Source organism: Schistocerca gregaria, chromosome 5, assembly GCF_023897955.1.
Source record: "Schistocerca gregaria isolate iqSchGreg1 chromosome 5, iqSchGreg1.2, whole genome shotgun sequence".
NCBI lineage: Eukaryota > Metazoa > Arthropoda > Insecta > Orthoptera > Acrididae > Schistocerca > Schistocerca gregaria.
This window is the reverse complement of record NC_064924.1, coordinates 553,891,451-553,911,783: the sequence shown is the minus strand read 5'-3', so window position 1 is coordinate 553,911,783 and position 20,333 is coordinate 553,891,451.

Sequence of the window (20,333 nt, the reverse complement as noted above, 5' to 3'; positions counted from 1 at the left end):
TCCGGGGGCCCTACACGATATTAGGCAGGTGTACCAGTTTCGTTTTGGTTCTTCAGTTTATATTAAGATTATTTGTTACCTGTCATGAAAAAAATATGACAAAAGATATCTACATCTACATCTACATCCATACTCCGTGAGCCACCTGACGGTGTGTGGTGGAGGGTACCCTGAGTACCTCTATCGGTTCTCCCTTCTATTCCAGTCTCGTATTGTTCGTGGAAAGCAGGATTGTCGGCATGCTTCTGTGTGGGCTCTAATCTCTCTGATTTTATCCTCACGGTCTCTTCGCGAGATATACGTAGGAGGGAGCAGTATACTGCTTGACTCCTCGGTGAAGGTATGTTCTCGAAACTTCAACAAAAGCTCGTACCGAGCTACTGAGCGTCTCTCTATAGAGTCTTCCACTGGAGTTTATCTATCATCTCCGTAACGCTTTCGCGATTACTAAATGATCCTATAACGAAGCGCGCTGCTCTCCGTTGGATCTTCTCTGTCTCTTCTATCAACCTTATCTGGTACGGATCCCACACTGCTGAGCAGTATTCAAGCAGTGGGCGAACAAGCGTACCGTAACCTACTTTCTTTGTTTTCGGATTACATTTCCTTAGGATTCTTCCAATGAATCTCAGTCTGGCATCTGCTTTACCGACGATCAACTTTATATGATCATTCCATTTTAAATCACTCCTAATGCGTACTCCCAGATAATTTATGGAATTAACTGCTTCCAGTTGCTGACCTGCTATATTGTAGCTAACTGATAAGGGATCTTTCTTTCTGTGTATTCGCAGCACCTTACACTTGTCTACATTGAGATTGAATTGTCATTCCCTGCACCACGCGTCAATTCGCTGCAGATCCTCCCGCATTTCAGTACAACTTTCCATTGTTACAACCTCTCGATACACCACAGCATCATCTGCAAAAAGCCTCAGTGACCTTCCGATGTCATCCACAAGGTTATTTATGTATATTGTGAATAGCAACGGTGCTATGACACTCGCCTGCGGCACACCTGAAATCACTCTTACTTCGGAAGACTTCTCTCCATTGAGAATGGCATGCTGCGTTCTGTTATCTAGGAACTCTGCAATCCAATCACACAATAGGTCTGATAGTCCATATGCTCATACTTTCTTCATTAAACGACTGTGGGGAACTGTATCAAACGCGTTACGGAAGTCAAGAAACACGGCATCCACCTGGGAACCCGTGTCTAAGGCCCTCTGAGTCTCGTGGACGAATAGCGCGAGCTGGGTTTCACACGATCGTCTTTTTCGAAACCCATGCTGTTTCCTACAGAGTAGATTCTCCAGAAAAGTCATTATACTCGAACATAATACGTGTTCCAAAATTCTACAACTGATCGACATTAGAGATATAGGCCTATAGTTCTGCAGATCTGTTCGACGTCTCTTCTTGAAAACGGGGATGACCTGTGCCCTTTTCCAATCCTTTGGAACGCTACGCCCTTCTAGAGACCTGCGGTACACCGCTGCAAGAAGGGGGCACAAGAGACATTGGCTGCTTATCAAAGCCGTGGACAAAAGTTGCAGATGATTATTTTCGTTTTATGTGTTGCGTAAAGAACTTTGCAGTGGGCGGCTGGGGGTAAACACGAAAGTAGACGAGTCCGTCAGCCACGTGAAAGACCGACAACTTTTATTCGCCGCACTACGGCCTCGTGGGAACCGGCATGGCGCGGCGGCAGCCGCCTCTGGTTGTTGGGTTGTTGTTGCTGCTGTTGGTGGTGTGGGCGTGCGGCGATGTAAACACGGGCGGGCGGCCGCGTGCTGTGTGTACAGAGCAGGGCCAGTGTGTGTGTGTGTGTGTGTGTGTGTGTGTGTGTGTGTGTGTGTGTGTGCGAGAACGCGCAGAATCGATACTCGCCGGACCGACTGCGGCCGCCTGATGGATGGATTGCCTGACGCGCTCCGCCGCCGCCAGACGCAGCGCAGTGGCTGAAATAAAAGCCGCCGGCCGCGCTGTGGCGAGCGTCAGACTGGCGCCCGCCACGGCACCCGAGGTCTCGCATGTCGGCCGGTGAGCTCAGTGGTGCTGCGTGCGGTGAGAAACTGAAGGACAATCGTAGAACGAAAACACTGGTCAGCTTCGGTCAGCTACTTTCACTTGCCGCACAGGGTGACAGTCGCAAACAATTAGCGAGGTGCAAGTACGGGGGGCGTTTGAAAAGTGCGTGCAAAATAAAAACTACTTACGTGTTTGGGGTAAACCTTTTTTATGTTTCGACATAGTCTCCTTTTAGACTTATACACTTCGTACAACGCTGTTCTAATTTGTTGATCTCTTCAGAAAAATAGGAATTGTCATAATCTGCCAAATAGCTATTAGTTGCTGCAATCACCTCCTCGTTTGAATAAAATCTTGGTCCCGCCAGCCATTTATTCAAATTGGGGAACAAGTATTAGTCCGCGGGAGCCAAGTCTGGAGATTAGCGGGGATGTGAAACGAGTTGGAATCCTGTTTCCACTAATTTTGCGACCACAACTGCTGAGGTGTGTGATGGTGCATTGTCGTGATGGAAAAGGACCTTTTTGCGATCCAATTGCCGGCGTTTTTCTTGCAGCTCGGTTTTCAAACGGCCCAGTAACGATGAATAATATGCACCTGTAATAATTTTACCCTTTTCCAGATAGTCGATGAGGATTATCCCCTGCGAATCACAAAAGACAGTCGCCATAACCTCCCTGGCCCAAGGAATGGTCTTCACCTTTTTTGCTGCAGATTCTCCCTTGGTAGCGCATTGTTTATATTGTTGTTTGGTCTCAGGAGTATAGTACTGTATCCATGTTTAATCCACAGTGACGAAACGTCGCTTTAAGTCCTGCGGATTCTCCCTGAACAGCTGCAAACCATTCTTACTAGCACTACACACGATTCCGTTTTTGGTCAAGCGCGAGCGATCGCGGAACCCATCTTGCGGATAGCTTCCTCATGTCCAAATGTTTATGCAAAATAATATGTACCCGTTGATTCGAGATGCCCACAGCACTAGCAATCTCACGCACTTCAACTCTTCTGTCATCCATCACCACATCTACATCTACATCACGGATTTTATCAATGATTTATGGAGTCGTAACCTCCACAGGGCGTGCAGAACGTTCAGCATCACTTGCGCCATATGGCCACTCCGAAAATTTTGAAACCACTTATAAAGTGTTCTAATCGAAGGTGCAGAGTCACCGTAATGTTTATCAAGCTACTCTTTAGTCTCCTGAGGTGTTTTGCCGTTCACAAAGTAATGTTTCACCATCACACGAAATTCCTTTTCGTCCGTTTTTTGACAATCACTCGACTTTCTTGGTTTACACGAATGCCAAACTCAAAGAAATCGACCAATATGGCTGAAACTTTGTGTGCGTTCTTTCCATATATGCTAACTAAATATGATGTCTATAAGAACCGGTGGTGCTACCTCTCGGACTTTGCACGGACTTTTCACACGCACCTCGTAGGAGTCACGCTGTGAGGGTTCCGTGCAAACACAATTATGTCTATAGAGAGTTCATTTCGGGAATGGGGAATATTGAAGATTTTTGCCTGTTATCGTCATTGATGCGCGTAAGGTATTGGCACCAAGGATTCCGGGACTTTCGAGAGTGACGTAATTTCAGGTCTGAAGCCGGATTAGAAATGACAAAAGGAGTATTGTTTCCGTGTGATATAATCACAAATTAACAATTTTCTGATTATTTTCATGTACTTCTACTACCAAATCTTGCTTCTTGCAAAATTTCGTGACTACGTCACCGAGCGAAGTAGCGTAGTGGTTAGCACACTGGACTCGTATTAAGGATGACGATGGTTCACATCCGTGTACGTCCTTCAAGATGGTTCCTTTGAAAGGGAACGGTCGATTTCCTTCTCCGTCCTTCCCTCATCCGAGCTTGTGCGTCGTCTTTAAAGAACTCGTTGTCGACGGGCCGCCAAACGCTGATCTCCTCCCTTTGATTTTACGTCAACAGGACGTGCCCAATACACGTAGGTTTTAACGAGTGTGTTAGCGAATATCCAAATTTATGATACAAATGGCCACATCTTTTGAGTGCACTGACTTAGAAGCTGACGTCCCTATACCTCGAAGGGATCATAGACCTCAGTGTGTGACATAAATTTCATTATCATACGTCTGTCCGTTCACGATAAAAAGGGGGCCTTAACAGACAGACGGACGGTCTGATAAAAATGGCAAAAAAAAGAAATGTGTAAGATAATTACGAATTAAAAGTTTTTGGACGTTTTTTCCATTGCCTCCACTGCAAAACATTGCTTTTTGCCAAATTTCATAACTAGGTTAAAAGGAAGTAGCCTACAGGTTTTGTTAAGTAGCTCTGGGAAAATCAAAATACGCTACTGGCCATTACAATTGCTACACCAAGATGAAACGCAGATGATAAACGGGTATTCATTGGACAAATATATTATACTAGAACTGACATGTGATTGCATTTTCACGCAATTTGGGTGCATAGATCCTGAGACATCCGTACCCAGAACAACCACCTCTGGCCGTAATAACGGTTTGATACGCCTGGGCATTGAGTCAAACAGAGCTTTGATGGCGTGTACAGGTACAGCTGCCCATGCAGCTTCAACACGATGCCACAGTTCATCAAGAGTAGTGACTGGCTTATTGGGAAGAGCCAGTTGCTCGGCCACCATTTACCAAACGTTTTCAGTTGGTGAGACATCTGGAGAATGTGCTGGCCAGGGCAGCAGTCGAACATTTTCTGTATCCAGAAAGGTCCGTACAGGACCTGCAACACGCGGTCGTGCATTATCCTGCTGAAATTTAGGGTTTCGCAGGGATCGAATCAAGGGTAGAGCCACGGGTCGTAACACATCTGAAATGTAACGTCCACTGTTCAGTGTGCCGTCTAAGCGAATAAGAGGTGACCGAGACGTGTAACCGATGGCACCCAATACCATCACGCCGAGTGATACGCCAGTATGGCGATGACGAATACACGCTTCCAATGTGCGTTCACCGCGATGTTGCCAAACACGGATGACATCATCATGATTCTGTGCACAGAACCTGGATTTGTCTGAAAAAATGACGTTTTGCCATTCATGTACCCAGGTTCGTCGTTGAGTACACCATCGCAGGCGCTCTTGTCTCTGATGCAGCGTCAAGGGTAACCGCAGCCATGGTATCCGAGCTTATAGTCCGTGCTGCTTCAAACGTCGTCGAACTATTCGTGCAGATGGTTGTTGTCTTGCAAACGTCCCCATCTGTTGACTGAGGGATCGAGACGTGGCTGCGCGATCCGTTACAGCCATGCGGATAAGATGCCTCTCATCTCGACTGCTAGTGATACGAGGCCGTTGAGATTCAGCACGGCGTTCCGATTCCATATTCTGCTAACAGTCATTGGATTTCGACCAACGCGAACAGCAATGTCGCAATCCGATAAACCGCAATCGCGATAGGCTACAATCCGACCTTCATCAAAGTCGGAAACGTGATGGCACGCATTTCTCCTCCTTACACGACGCATCACAACAACGTTTCACGAGGCAAAGCCGGTCAACTGCTGTTTGTGTATGAGAAATCGGTTGGAAACTTCCCTCATGTCAGCACGTTGTAGGTGTCGCAACCGACGCCAACTTTGTGTGAATGCTCTGAAAAGCTAATCATTTGCATATCACAGCATCTTCTTCCTGTCGGTTAAATTTCGGGTTTGGAGCACGTCATCTTCGTGGTGTAGCAATTTTAATGGTCAGTAGTGTATGTGACTTAAAAGGCCGTATCTTTTGATTTCGTGGACTTACAAGCTTGAGTATTTTACGTCGCCAAGCCACCGTAGTTGTTAGTAAGGGGTATGAATTTCAACTTCAATACGTCTACCAGTTCCTGAAAAAAACAGGCTTTTCAACACACGGATAGACAGACAGACAGACAGAGAGATGGACAGTGAAGTGATCGTATAAGGCTTCTTCTTTTACCGATTGAGCCACGGAAGTTTCAAAATGAGAATTTTTGTAAAATTCAGTAAAACTAAGTGTTGAATGAAGTTAGTTCGGATTTCGGCCGCATTAGGTTCATATGAAAGCCAGGGTAAACAGGTAGATGCAGCGTTACTTGACTACCGAGAGGTATTTCACTCGCTACAACACAAATGTTTACTGGTAAAACTATGGTTATGTTCGCCAGCAAACTAAATTAGTCACTGGAATGAGGACTTCTTGGCAGGGAAGGCTCAACACGTAAGTCTCCACGAAGAGACTACAGAAGCAGAACTAGCTTCAGCGTTGCAAAAATGGTTCAAATGGCTCTGAGCACTATGGGACTCAACTGCTGTGGTCATCAGTCCCCTGGAACTTAGAACTACTTAAACCTAACTAAACTAAGGACATCACACACATCCATGCCCGAGGCAGGATTCGAACCTGCGACCGTAGCAGTCGCACGGTTCCAGACTGCGCGCCTAGAGCCGCGAGACCACCGCGGCCGGCTTCCGCGTTGCACCAGGGGACTATGTTGGCACCCTTCCTGTCCATATTGTACGATAATGGCCTGACAGTTACCATTAATGCCAATCTCCGATTGTTTGTAGATAGTTATGCTGCACGGATATCCAGTTAGACCCTCATGGGACTTAACATCTGTGGTCATCAGTCCCCTAGAACTTAGTACTACTTAAACCTAACTAACCTAAGGACATCACACACAGCCATGTCCGAGGCAGGATTCGAACCTGCGACCGTAGCGGTCACGTGGTTCCAGACGGAAGCGCCTAGAACCGCACGGCCACACCGGCCGGCAATTCATTACAACTTTATGAAAATGCACGCGGTTCCGGACTGAGCGCCTAGACCCTGATAAGATGTAAAAGTAGTGCAAAGATTGACATTTTGCTTTAAATGTTCAGAAGGGTGAAATTGTGCACTTTACGAATCGAAAAAGAAAACGTAATAGGCTATCAAGAAGAGTAATGTTAAGTCATGTGAAAAGAAACGCAGGGAGACACCAAAGGGCAGGTTGAGAAGCTTAATTGGAAATGCTTCTTCCTATCCTTCACGCACCCAAGTACATATCCTTCGCGAAGATGAGCACTCTGTGCGTAATTTTATCCGTTACGTGTAGGTGTCTGTAACGCGTGTGGGTGTAGTGTAGTGTCTTGCCCGTGTGGGAGATGGTGAGAGAAGGGAGAGGGCCAAACCCTGTGCCGGCACATTGCCTACTCCTCACCAAGAGCACAAAGGTGGCCGCCGAGCTTTACATACCAATCCGACGTACCGATCACCATCAGTAGTGTCGCATGCGTCACTTCATGAGGCACTTCGCAGACGTCTGGAATTTAGTGCGGGACATTGGCGCAAAGGCTGGTCATTAGAGACTTTGTGGCACCACGCCTCCTGTCCCCTCTACCGCAAAAGCAAAAGGAAAACTGTCAACAACACCAGGCGTACACGGATGGGTCAACCATCCAAGTACTGGCCACGCTCGATGGCGTTTAACTTTGGTGATCTGATGGGAACTGGTGTATCCACCTCAGCTCGGCCTTTGACATACTATCATACGGCTACACTATCAGTGAGTCACAGGAGGAATCGGTCAACTCATACAAATACCTAGGTGTAACAATCCGTGGGGATACGAAATGGAACGATGACATACACTCAATCGCAGATTACACTGGAACTTATTTCGGTTCATTTGCAGGATATAGGGAACCCACAGAGCGTACAGCTCACATATCACTTGCGTGTCCCACCCTAGAATATTTACGAAGTCCCTGTGACCCGTAGGGCTAACAGGTGATATTGAACGTATGCATAGGAGGGCGGCAAGAGCGGTCACAGGGTTGTTTGACTCAGTAAAGGGCGCCACTGAAATGAACAAAAATATGAACTGACAGAAGCTTGAAGGCAAAACCAATTCTCCAGCGAAAGACTTCTTATAAAGTTTCCGGAACTTGTATTTTGTAAAATATTCACATACAGGGTGCATGGGGGCTTAATTAAATATAAAATGCTAATAATTTTAGTTTTTAGTCGCTGTTTGTCCGGTTACGCAGTCTCGTAACCGGTTGGCCATGAATAATATTAGTACGCAATCTGGATGCACAGAATAACAACAAAGAATGAAAGGAAATTTACGTTAACACAATTAATTTATTAAGTCCCCAGCAACTATAAAAGCTACGAAACAAGAAAGCATAACTGTTCTGTGTGTGGAAGTGTGATTCAACGTACACATCTGGCACGGTTCTACCTCAATAAGACAAGATATTTTAAACACGATTTACACTGAAGTAACTAAAAAAAACTAGAAACACTATAGTTGCATATAGAAACCAAAATTACAGTCTAACACAAGAACACGAGCCAGATGCTTTGTTTCTGAACCTGTGACCAAGAGGCATAAGACATTTGAAATAAAAAATTTTCTTTACCTTCATATATATTGACGAAAATACACTTTGATCATTACAACATCCTCAATCGAATAAAATATGGTGTCTTGCCCAACAGAACAACTAGTACTCTATCGACGTCTCAACAAGCACAGATCACGCCTACCTCAGAACTACTACTGCCCTCAGCAACTTCTCAGCGGCAACTGCCAGTGGAGGCGGCTGAATAATACTCTTTGGCGCAATCTCTGGCGCTGGGACTCAATGTAGCCACCTTTCAAGGGTTATTATGTGATGATTTTACAAACTTTCACGGATAATGGAGATGGGTAAATGTATCAATTTGAGTATTTTACGTAACTACCTGGAAAGCGAGTGTGACGAATACCTGTGAGGGGATAATCTGGAGATCGTAGTTTGTATCGAAGCCATTAGCCAGCAGGCAAAATAAACAAATTGCGACTTTAGACTGAAGTATTGCATTGCTCGCTGTCCCACCGACTACGTGTCGAGAATATGGATCAGTTAGAGATAAAGGACCTTGGTGTGGAAACAACAGAGTCAGATATACGCGAAAATCTACTCAAGTTACTCCATAGCCTCGCAAAGCGCTGATGATAATGATCCCAACTTCCAACCCCTGACCATGACGTACAGAATTCCCGTCGAATACTCCTCGGTACCCTCAGATAACCTTCCTTATTGATTGACTAGTAACGGCGCATGTAACTTGATGTCAGAGAGAGCGCCAATCCTGAGACTACGGTGTAGTGATAATGAATTCAGCTTACCTGCACAAATTTTAAAAGCTGCTACATTTTCGAATCTCCCGCTCCTCCCTTCTACCATCTAGTATCCACATTAAACAATGGCCAGTCTACGGAATTAAGAAGCAAAGTCTCTTATGAAGATCTGAGATGAGCGAAGATTAAATAAACTTTCCGATTTACTTAACTTGTCATGTTGAGATGGCTCCAGTTCTTCTTGTCTAGGGGTCTGACTCTTGAAGCTGAAAAAATATCAGGTCCTCATGGTTGGTTTGAACTAAAAGAATTGGAAGATTGTTGTTGCAGAATTTTTTACGTAAATATATTTTCCTCTCTTTTCTCACATTTTAGTATATCATACGGTAATTTCATTTTTCACATTAACAAAGCCGAGATTACATTGTTCGCAAATATTACTCAAAAACAAGTTCCATCACATCAGAGGCAAGCTTACGACTCTGAGACTCTGTGGAAAGAACAGTATTCGAAAGGGTTTACAATTTCTCTTAACAAGTGAATTCCTACTAGTTTTCGTTATATTAATAATTTCAATTATTATTTCATAAATGAATCCAGAAATCAGTACAGAATTTCGTAATTAGTAATAGAAATAGTAAGTGTGCAAATAATTTCAAATGTTTCAAAAAAATAATTTTAACCGCACATTTAGAACTAGTACTTATCGATTACAAAATCGAAACTAAAATATTTTATGAAGTAATTCCTTTTCATAAATTTTAACTTGGAATATAACATATTGTGTATAAAATTTTATGTAGGTATTCAGAAAAGCAACTGAGATAATAGTGACTGTCCAAAACTCGAAAGTAATGCTTGAGGCGGATGTCCAGTTACAATTTACACCAGTTGTTGAAAATGGCGTCCCCCAGCGTCAATGCAGGCATGGCATGGTCGCACAAAGTTCAGTCGTGCATGTTCTAATACCCAGGTGTCGTCTGAACAGTGTCGCAAGCAACGAGAATTCTTGGCAGCATATCCTCTCCATTTCTCAACAGGCGTCTCGTACACAAGAATTTTCACCTGGCCTCACAAGAAGAAGTGTAGTGGGGAGAAACCAGGTGAACGCGCTGGCCATCTAACAGCACCTCCACTGCCTATCCACTTCCTGCGGAATGTCTGATCTGGGAGTTCATGAACCTTCAGTCCAAAGTGAGATTTTGCTCGAGCACCTCCCTCGACGAAAAACGTATTTGCACTTTCTGTGGATGTAAGGGTGTAGCTGAATATCCCGTAATAATCGCCATTGCAGTACTCTAAGCCGCCACGTTAGCCGAGAGCGCTAATGCGTTGCTTCCTGGAGTCGGGTAGGCGCGCCGGTCCCAGATCGAATCCTCCCGGCGGATGTTGTTTTTAGGCAGTTTTCCACATCCCGCTACATAAATACCGGGCTGGTCCCTACGTTCCACCTCAGTTACACGACTCGCAGACATCTGAACAAGTTCCCACTATTCCATGGATTCCACTAGACGCAGACAGCTGGGGTACACTAATTCCATCCCAGGGCATATGGGGTGGTGGCAGGAAGGGCATCCGGCCGCCTGTTAAAAATTAGCCTTGCCAAATCCGTTCTAACCATGCCGGCCCTGCGAAACCGCAATATAGGGCACCAGCAAAAGAAGATTCCCCTTACAGTACTCTGCGAAGCATCCACTTCACGTGAATCGGAACGAGTGTTGTTCGCAGGCACCTCATCCACTTGAGCAAGCACTGTATCTTCTAGGTCTGTAGTCCGTATAGATTGTCGTCCTCCTCAACCGTTGTACTGTCGTACCAGTATCCGTGTTCCAATAAATCACTGGAACAGTCTCTGAAACATGGTGTGATCTGGATGTTCCCTACGCGTATATAAACAGCGGATATAAACAGTCAAACTGTCGACAAATTTTTACATCGTCGTACGGTACAAGATGATTTAAAGAAAGTAAGCTTTTGAAAAAGCCTTCATAACTAGGAGATGGATAAAGTTCTCGTTTCATAAGGAAAGTGGCTGATGTATGAAAATTGCTGGTTTGATATATTATTGCTCATGAAGCTGACAGTTAATATGATTTGTATGGTTGAGCATGTTTGACATGTGACTTACAGCAGCAAATTATTTTGTGCCAGATGATGTTCAGTGAGACATACTGCTAGGAAATTAATAAATTGTTCTAATGCAGCCAAGTCTCATGAATTTCCTGAAGCATATATTCGCAGCTGACAATTGCCTGATGAAAGCATTACAAATGGTTTGCCGCAGACGAAATTTGCTTTTTAGGTCAGTATCTAAATTCTGTCCCATAAGAGTTGATTAACACAACAAACACCTTCGGTCACTAGTAAAACATATTTGAAATTATCCATCTCTCCCCCAGTATTGTACTTATTTTTACTTTAATAGGTTTCTCCGCGCGGCTGAATTTTCGTACTTGGTTTCTCTTTCAGAAATTATCTCTGGGTCTTCTAACATGTACTGGAAGCCAGAAGGACCTCTTATTCGCAGTGACGGAATAGGTTTTTTGAGCGATGACGTCCATTAGTTAATTCCGCAGAACCTCATATGGGAACACTGTTTATCTAACTTTTTATATTTTTCAGAAAAAAACCTTTAGAAGCAACTGATGTCTTTCAATCGAAATCAGAGATCAATATACCCCGATTCCGACAGATATTTTCACTTAAAAGACGAAGTTTTAATTACGATTAGTTAATTAAAACATCGGTACAGGTGCAGCAATGATTTCGCAATACTTTGCCTATAAAAAATCCAGTTTCAGTTTCCTAATGGTGTGAAGTGGAATCGCTTGATTAGTAGTCTGTTCGATTATTATTTTGGTATTTTTCTAGAGATTTTTGTTTTAGTATGTCTTAAATCCTTCCAACCCTTTAACCTCGGTCAGTCAGTTTATTATAAACGCAGTTGGCATGTGACTAGAACCGGCAATCTGTGAGTTACTTCCAGTGGCATTTGAATGCACTGAATTAGTTGTAGGCCTATAATTTGTTATTCTCATATCAGTTTCAGAGAAGATTCAAATTCAGACGCCTTTAACAAGAAATTTCTGTCATCGCTAAACACCTGTAGTCTTGAATCTTCTTTGAAATAGTTTACACGATTTTATCAGTTACTGAGGATGGCCTTCCAACCATTCTTATGTGATTGTCGTCATTTCTTTCGTCTCCAAATGCTCTATAGTGTTTTGTCATAGCTAGCCTATTCACCATATTTTCACTAGACGGCGAATCAAGCTGACGATGCATTTCGGCACTGTTTCCTCCTCCGACTGAGGAAGACAAATTTCTGCCCAATCTCTGCGAGTGGTAGCATTTGGAATCAACATGACCATTCTAAATGGATTTTCTGATCACAATATTTACGCAAGGGGAGAGTGATGAGTCGTGGAAAGCAAAAATATGCCAGGGTCATTCAGTAAGGAATGTGTGGGATTTATTTTTGTCGTTACTACAAAAGACACAGAAATTCCAATAGCACATTCAAATGGAGCAAGGTTATAGCTAGATACTTTCATTTTTCACACAGTTACCACCATTCATCATATACTCTTGCCAACAATGGACAAGAGCTTGTACGGCGCGTTCGTAAAACGGAAGAAATCAGCGGTGTCAAGCCACTGTCTTGTTCGTTTAATGACAGCACCAGTGTATGGAAAATGTTGAACTCATAGTTCATCACTTATTCGTCGAAAAAGGTAGCTTGAATTTATTGCATTAAGACTGTACAGGTGATGTGTTAGTGTTATGAGCTCTGCATGTCCGGAGAGAGGATCCATTTGCAATTATAACTGGAGGTCTCCCTAGAAATTACAGGGAAATCTTACTGAAATGTACGTAGCGTTGTTGGTTAAACAATATAGTTGCAAAGTAGCACTATCCACTGACAATAGGTTGGGGTAAAACTTAATTCACAGTATGAGAAACGCAAATGATCCGTTAAGTAGCTCAGGCGTTTACAAGCTGACATGCGATGGATGTCCCATATTTTACATTGGAAAAACTGGAAATGCAATTAATATAAGATATAAAGCACATCTTTTAGGCAAAAAATGTGCTAATATGCAAAATTCTACATTCGCAGGGCAATTGTTCATGTCGGATGATAATCCAAACAGAGCCGATGATGTATAAAGTAAAGAAAGGACGGGGATAGATTTATTAGAAGAATTGAAGATTTTTAGGTACACGATAAGAAAAGATGGCCTTCTTTTAAATGAAAATTTAGAACAGAGAAATGGAGGCTTCTTTAGCAGTTACAAACCGTTACTTGCCACTATTTTGCCGCTGTACCTTGTTTGTCAACATCACTTCCTCCTCCTTAGCGTTGTGTCCTTCACAATCGGTGTGGTAATATCTTTCCTTTAGTTTCGATGGATGACATTACTCTATGATAGGCTAACACATCAAGTGGGGGGGGGGGGGGGGGGTCGTATTCAGAGGTTTAATTTTCTGAATAATTTTCCATTACAGAAGCATGTAATTGATTATTTCATGTAATGTGTTTAGACCTATATATTGTGGAAAAATGTTATAGTTAGTACATTTAAGACAAACTGGTATCTTTTTTAAGTTTCATTTTAATTTGGCTGTCATTAGGTCATTACTGTTACGCTGTTTTATACTGGTGCAATACATATTACAATATGGTATGTCGATGTAGCAAATGGTACATATTTTACAACTGCGTTTTTTATTACGACATCAGCTTGCAACATGTTGGCCTCGGTATTTTATGTGACCACTGAAGCTAGATGCTGTGCCTTTAGTTTGACGTCTGCTGTTGTTCAACAGCCTACTGTATTTCACCTTTACAATTTTATTGCACATTTCCATTTTAATTACTGCATCTGACTTCAGTTGATTAGCTCGTGATTCATGTAACATGATTTAATTGATGTAAACAAGTAAGTAATGGTTTCAGATTTCAACTGGGAATTTTAAATTATTTTACGTCATTATTGACGTTTTACGCCCTGTGATCACATACCTTACAAAGCGTGGGAGAGTGCTAGCTTGTATAACAACGAATATTCTGTGGTAGGATTTCGCTGCCAGCTATCATTGATTTGGGCGCTAGACTTGCCTTGATGAACATAACACTTACCTGGCTTCACCCAAAAACCGTGACCCGGTCCTGCTGCTCATAAAGTTATACTCGCCAGGTGTCGTCCAACATGGATGAGCAGTAGGAAATTAAATTTAATTTTCTTCTCAGTGCCGACCGTGTATCGGTTTCATTCTCGAGTGCGTAGGGTTCCAGTATAGCTATTTAGGAAACTGAGGAGATTACAACGCAGAAAGCGGTTACTTTATTAACCTTACCTGTATTGAAATGAACTTCACGCACATTGCTAAGGACAGCCTCTCCAAATGTACTGATCCTACTTTCACTAGAGGAAATGTAAAGAAGTCATCAAGAAGTTAGCACAGGAAATCATATACAATACATTGATAATTACAAGTTGTTGTTGTTGTGGTCTTCAATCCTGAGACTGGTTGCTGCAGCTCTCCATGCTACTTTATCCTGTGCAAGCTTCTTCATCTCCCAGTACCTATTGCAACCTACACCCTTCTGAACCTGCTTAGTGTATTCATCTCTTGGTCTTCCTCTACGATTTTTACCCTCCACGCTGCCCTCCGATACTAAATTGGTGATCCCTTGATGCCTCAGAACATGTCCTGCCAACCGATCCCTTCTTCTAGTCAAGTTGTGCCACAAACTTCTCTTCTCCCCAATTCTATTCAATACCTCCTTATTAATTATGTGATCGACCCATCTAATCTTCAGCATACTTCTGTAGCGCCACGCATCGAAAGCTTCTATTCCCTTCTTGTCCAAACTATTTATCGTCCATGGCTACACTCCATAGAAATACTTTCAGAAACGACTTCCTGACACTTAAATCTATACTCGACGTGAACAATTTTTTTTTCTTCAGAAACTTTTTCCTTGCCATTGCCACTCTGCATTTTATATCCTCTCTACTTCGACCATCAATATTTATTTTGCTCCCCAAATAGCAAAACTCCTTTACTACTTTAAGTGTCACATTTCCTAATCTTATTCCCTCAGCATCTCCTGACTTAATTTGACTACATTCCATTATCCTCGTTTTGCTTTTGTTGATTTTCATTTTATATCCTCCTTTCAAGACACTGTCCATTCTGTTCTACTGCTCTTCCAAGTCCTTTGCTCTCTTTGGCGGAATTACAGTGTCATGGGCAAACCTCAAAGTTTTTATTTCTTCTCCACGGATTTTAATACCTAATCTGAATTTTTCTTTTGTTTCCTTTACTGCTTGCGCAATATACAGATTGAATAACATCGTGGGTAGGCTACAACCCTGTCTCATTCCCTTCCCAACCACAGCTTCCCTTTCATGTCCCTCAACTCTCATAACTGCCATCTGGTTTCTGTACAAATTGTAAATACCCCTTCGCTCCCTGATAATTACATAATGGTCCCAAAATCACTGGGACGTTAACCCAACTTGATAATTACATAAAAGTAGGTGGCGTTACTGATGCGCTACTAAAGCTGGGTATCGGTCACACAGGGTGACGGACAACATCCTGTAACACCGATGGCAGATTCTGCTTCCTCACCGTTGAGTGAGTGGATAATCTCAAGACTGAGCAGACGTATAAAATTAAACACACGAGAAAACGATCGATACAGAATAGGGGGAAGAGGGCAGTTGCGGTGATTTCTTACTCGTGCCACAGGGTGGCTTCCGTTTGCGACATATGGTAGGCTGGCAGAACGCTCTTGCACGATGCAGTTGCAATCACCGTGTCACAACGATAGCGTTTAATCGTGGGCGACATTTTAAGCTTCCGTCCAAGGTAACGGACGTTAAAATTATGTCGTGGCCCCAGGCGGCAAGTACTAGAACTGTCAGGTTTTTGCGCTGCCTTCTTCCACGTTTATCAGCAAATGGCATCGGCTGGGAGTCTGGAGAAGTGGCCTGAGGCAGCCGTGCTCTGGAGTTTTATGACCTCAGAGTGGCCGCCCTTCAGTAACAGTCTAGACGGATGGCAGAGCTGCTGGCCTTTTATACAGCCAGCTGTGGCGATCCATACAAAGTTACAAGGATAGGTTAGTCGTGGGGAATTTACTGATGTTGCTGACTACTGTTCTCATTCAATTGTTATAGGATTTGCTCGTCACTCTGCAGCCCATATCAGGTTGGGTTAATGGATGTGGAATGTAATTGTCGTGCAACCTGTCTTAAATGTAAGAGTCCCTTTCTTTGTCATCAGTTTACTGACTGGTTTGATGCGGCGGACCATCCTCCCTATCTCAGTGTAGCACTTGCAATCTACGTCCTCGATAATTTGATGGATATATTACAATTTCTGTCTTCCCCTACAGCTTTTACTCTCTACGGCTCCCTCTGTTGTTAGGGAAATTGTTCCTTAATGTCTTAAATGTTCAAACGTTCAAATATGTGTGAATTCCTACGGGACCAAACTGCTGAGGTCATCGGTACCAAGGCTTCCATAATACTTAAACTAACTTATGCGAAGAACAACACATACACCCATGCCCGAGGGACGACTCGAACCTCCGGCGGGAGGCGCCGCGCAATCCGTGACATGGCGCCTCAAACCGCGTGGCCACTCCGCACGGCCTCAATGTCTTAACACATGTCAGATCACCCTGTCTCTTCTTCTCGATAAATGTCTTTCTCATCTTTCTCCCTTTACTGATTCTGCGGAGAACCTCCTAATGTTTTAACACACGTCCTATAACTGCACCCCTCCTCCTCATAAATGTCTTTCTCATGTTTCTCTCTGCGCTGATTCCGTCGAGAACGACCTATTGGACCTGTGTTGCGCTATGATGTTGCTACAAAACGAATACTACGAAATTATAAGCCAAATAGCCATGGAACAACGCACAGTAACATGTAATCCTAGGTGAGATCGACACAGCTTTCTCTAGTCAATAAACAGATTTATAACCAAACAAAACGTACGAGGCCAATGGTCGTTATCTTTACTGAATAATTAGAGAATGATCGTTGCCGTCGGCCACTTTGCACAACGATAATGCCGTCACACTGAGGACAACAAGCTTTTGTGTTCCCCAGGTTTTATTTACTAGCATTATTAGTTGGTCGCGCAACCATCCAGAGGTTGTACTATTTAAAGGATCTTGCAATATAAGTAAAGAATGAGATTAGAAGATATTTATGTGCTATAATGACTGACGTATATGACAATAAACATATCGTAGAATAAAGTCCTCTAAACTGAAATCAAAGTGCAAAATGCGCTAACACTGTGGGGAGGTACCAAAAAGTGTGGAGGGCTGTAAAAAGAAACCGCAACAAGATCTTTTCATCTGGGCACCTCGCAAAATCAAAGTTAATGATAGAACACGAACCCATAAATTACATTTAAAGACAAAAAAGGAAAGAAAGAAATACACGCTACGAAGGGGTATGCAAATTGTCACAAATTTTGGCTGCCGATGGGTGAATGTGTGACGCTGCACAGTAGTTTCACCACGTAACTGGCAAGTGTGGTAGGTCCGCTGTTGTTTTCTATCTACATAAATGATCTTTTGGATAGGGTGGATAGCAATGTGGGGCTGTTTGCTGATGATGCTGTGGTGTACGGGAAGGTGTCATCGTTGAGTGACTGTAGAAGGATACAAGATGACTTGGACAGGATTTGTGATTGGTGTAAAGAATGGCAGCTAACTATAAATACAGATAAATGTAAATTAATGTAGATGAATCGGAAAAAGAATCCTGTAATGTTTGAATACTCCATTAGTACTGTAGCGCTTGAAACAGTCACGTCGATTAAATATTTGGGCGTAACACTGCAGAGCGATATGAAGTGGGACAAGCATGTAATGGCAGTTGTGGGGAAGGCGGACGGTCGTCTTCGGTTCATTGGTAGAATTTTAGGAAGATGTGGTTCAACTGTAAAGGAGACCGCTTATAAAACACTAATACGACCTATTCTTGAGTACTGCTCGAGCGTTTGGGATCCCTATAAGGTCGGATTGAGGGAGGACATAGAAGCAATTTAGAGGCGGGCTGCTAGATTTGTTACTGGTAGGTTTGATCATCATGCTTCAGGAACTCGGGTGGGAGTCTCTCGAGGAAAGGAGGCGTTCTTTTCGTGAATCGCTACTGAGGAAATTTAGAGAACCAGCATTTGAGGCTGACTGCAGTATATTTTTACTGCCGCCAACTTACATTTCGCGGAAAGACCACAAAGATAAGACAAGAGAGATTAGGGCTCGTACAAAGGCATATAGGCAGTCATTTTTCCCTCTTTCTGTTTGGGAGTGGAACAGGATGGAAGATGCTAGTTGTGGTACAAGGTACCCTCCGCCACGCACCGTATGGTGGATTGCGGAGTATGCATGTAGATGCAGAAGGATAGTAAACAGAAGACACGTCAGCGCCAGGGCAAAGAGTCTTCGCAATTTTCATTCCGTGCACTCAACTGGACAGCAACTATGCCTCGCAGCCAGCGCGTGAACAGTATACGCAGATGTCACCATTTGCGAGAGGACGTGTAGTGGGGCTCGAAGTAGCCGGTTGGAGTAATCGGTGAATCGCTCGACATTTGAATAGGAGCGTTGCCACTATTCGACGATGTTGCCAGGAATCGATAGCCCGAATACAGCGTCAGGAAGAAAGTGGTCAGACTAGAGAGACAACAGAACGACAGAACCGAGCAGTTACAGGAGAGGCACTTAGAGCTCTGGATTCATCATTATCATCGATCCGACGTACAACTGGCGCTTCAGAGACCACAAGGACTATTGATAGGCGGCCGCAGACAGCGGGCTCTGCTCACAGCCCACCTTGCGCCGATTACCATTTACATTTGTACACAAACAAGCCCATTTGCAAAGGTGTGGGGCACATTCGATCTGGAGTCTCATTGAATGGATTAGAATTGTCCTTAGCGATGAGTCTCGCTTCGAACTGAGCCCCGAAGACGAGAGGAGACGTGTCTGGAAAAGCCCCAGACAGTGAAGGGATGCCACTTGACTGTCATCTGCTATACGGCACGACAGCCAGCAGTGATCGTCTGTGGCGTCATATGATTTCACATCAGCGCCCCTTTGGTTGTCCTAACAGGACAGCGACAAGCCCATTGTATCCGACGCCCCATTTGGTTTCCCTTCATGACAAGCCATCCTGTGTTAGATTTCAGCAAGATAATGCTCGCCCATACTCGGCAATGGTTTCTACTGCTTGTCTTCGCGGTTGCCAAACCCCGCTATCGGCAGCAACGTCACTGTACTTCTTCCTAATTCAGAAGCTTTGGATCATTAAGGGGAATATAGATATGTTAGACATTTCAGGATTTAAGCTAGCTGCCTACTTCTGCAGAGTAGATATGGAGGGAGGAGGAGTTGCCACATTTATTAATAACTGCCATAAATTCAAGAACATTGACATTAATAAATTCTGTTTAGAGCAGCATCTAGAAGCATGTGTAACAGAAGTAGAGTTCCATAACAGATCCTATATAATAGTAACTATTTACTGAGCACCTGCAGGAAATTATAATCTATTCATAAATCATCTAGAAGATCTTTTAGGTTATTTAATAGTAGGAAACAAAGAAATTTTGATTGCTGGTGACTTTAATACAGATTTTCTAATTCAATCTTCCAGTAAACATTTGCTGCAGTTAGTAATGTTGTCTTTCAATCTAACTCACACTGTAAACTTTCTAACTAGGATCACTAAATCCTCAAGGACAGCCATTGATAACATTTTTATAGACAAATCAAAGGAACAAAATCATATCATAAAACCTGTAATAAATGGACTATCAGATCATGAAATGCAACTCCTTGTTATAGATGTAAATTCTAAGCATATTATCAAGACTGCTAAATCTGAGTACAGGAGAGTATTCAATCAACCAAAAATTGAGTGTTTTAGAAAACTGCTCAAAGATATGAACTGGAAAAATGTTTATAGTGCTCATGACATGAATGAAAAATATAACACATTCATGAACAATGTCAGTACCATGTATGAAAACTGTTTTCCTCTAAAAGTTACTCAAATTAAACAGAAGTCTATAATAAAACCATGGATCACACAAGGAATAAAGATTTCCTGTAAGACAAAAAGGAAAATGTATCTGTCGACCAAGAATAGCTCCAATG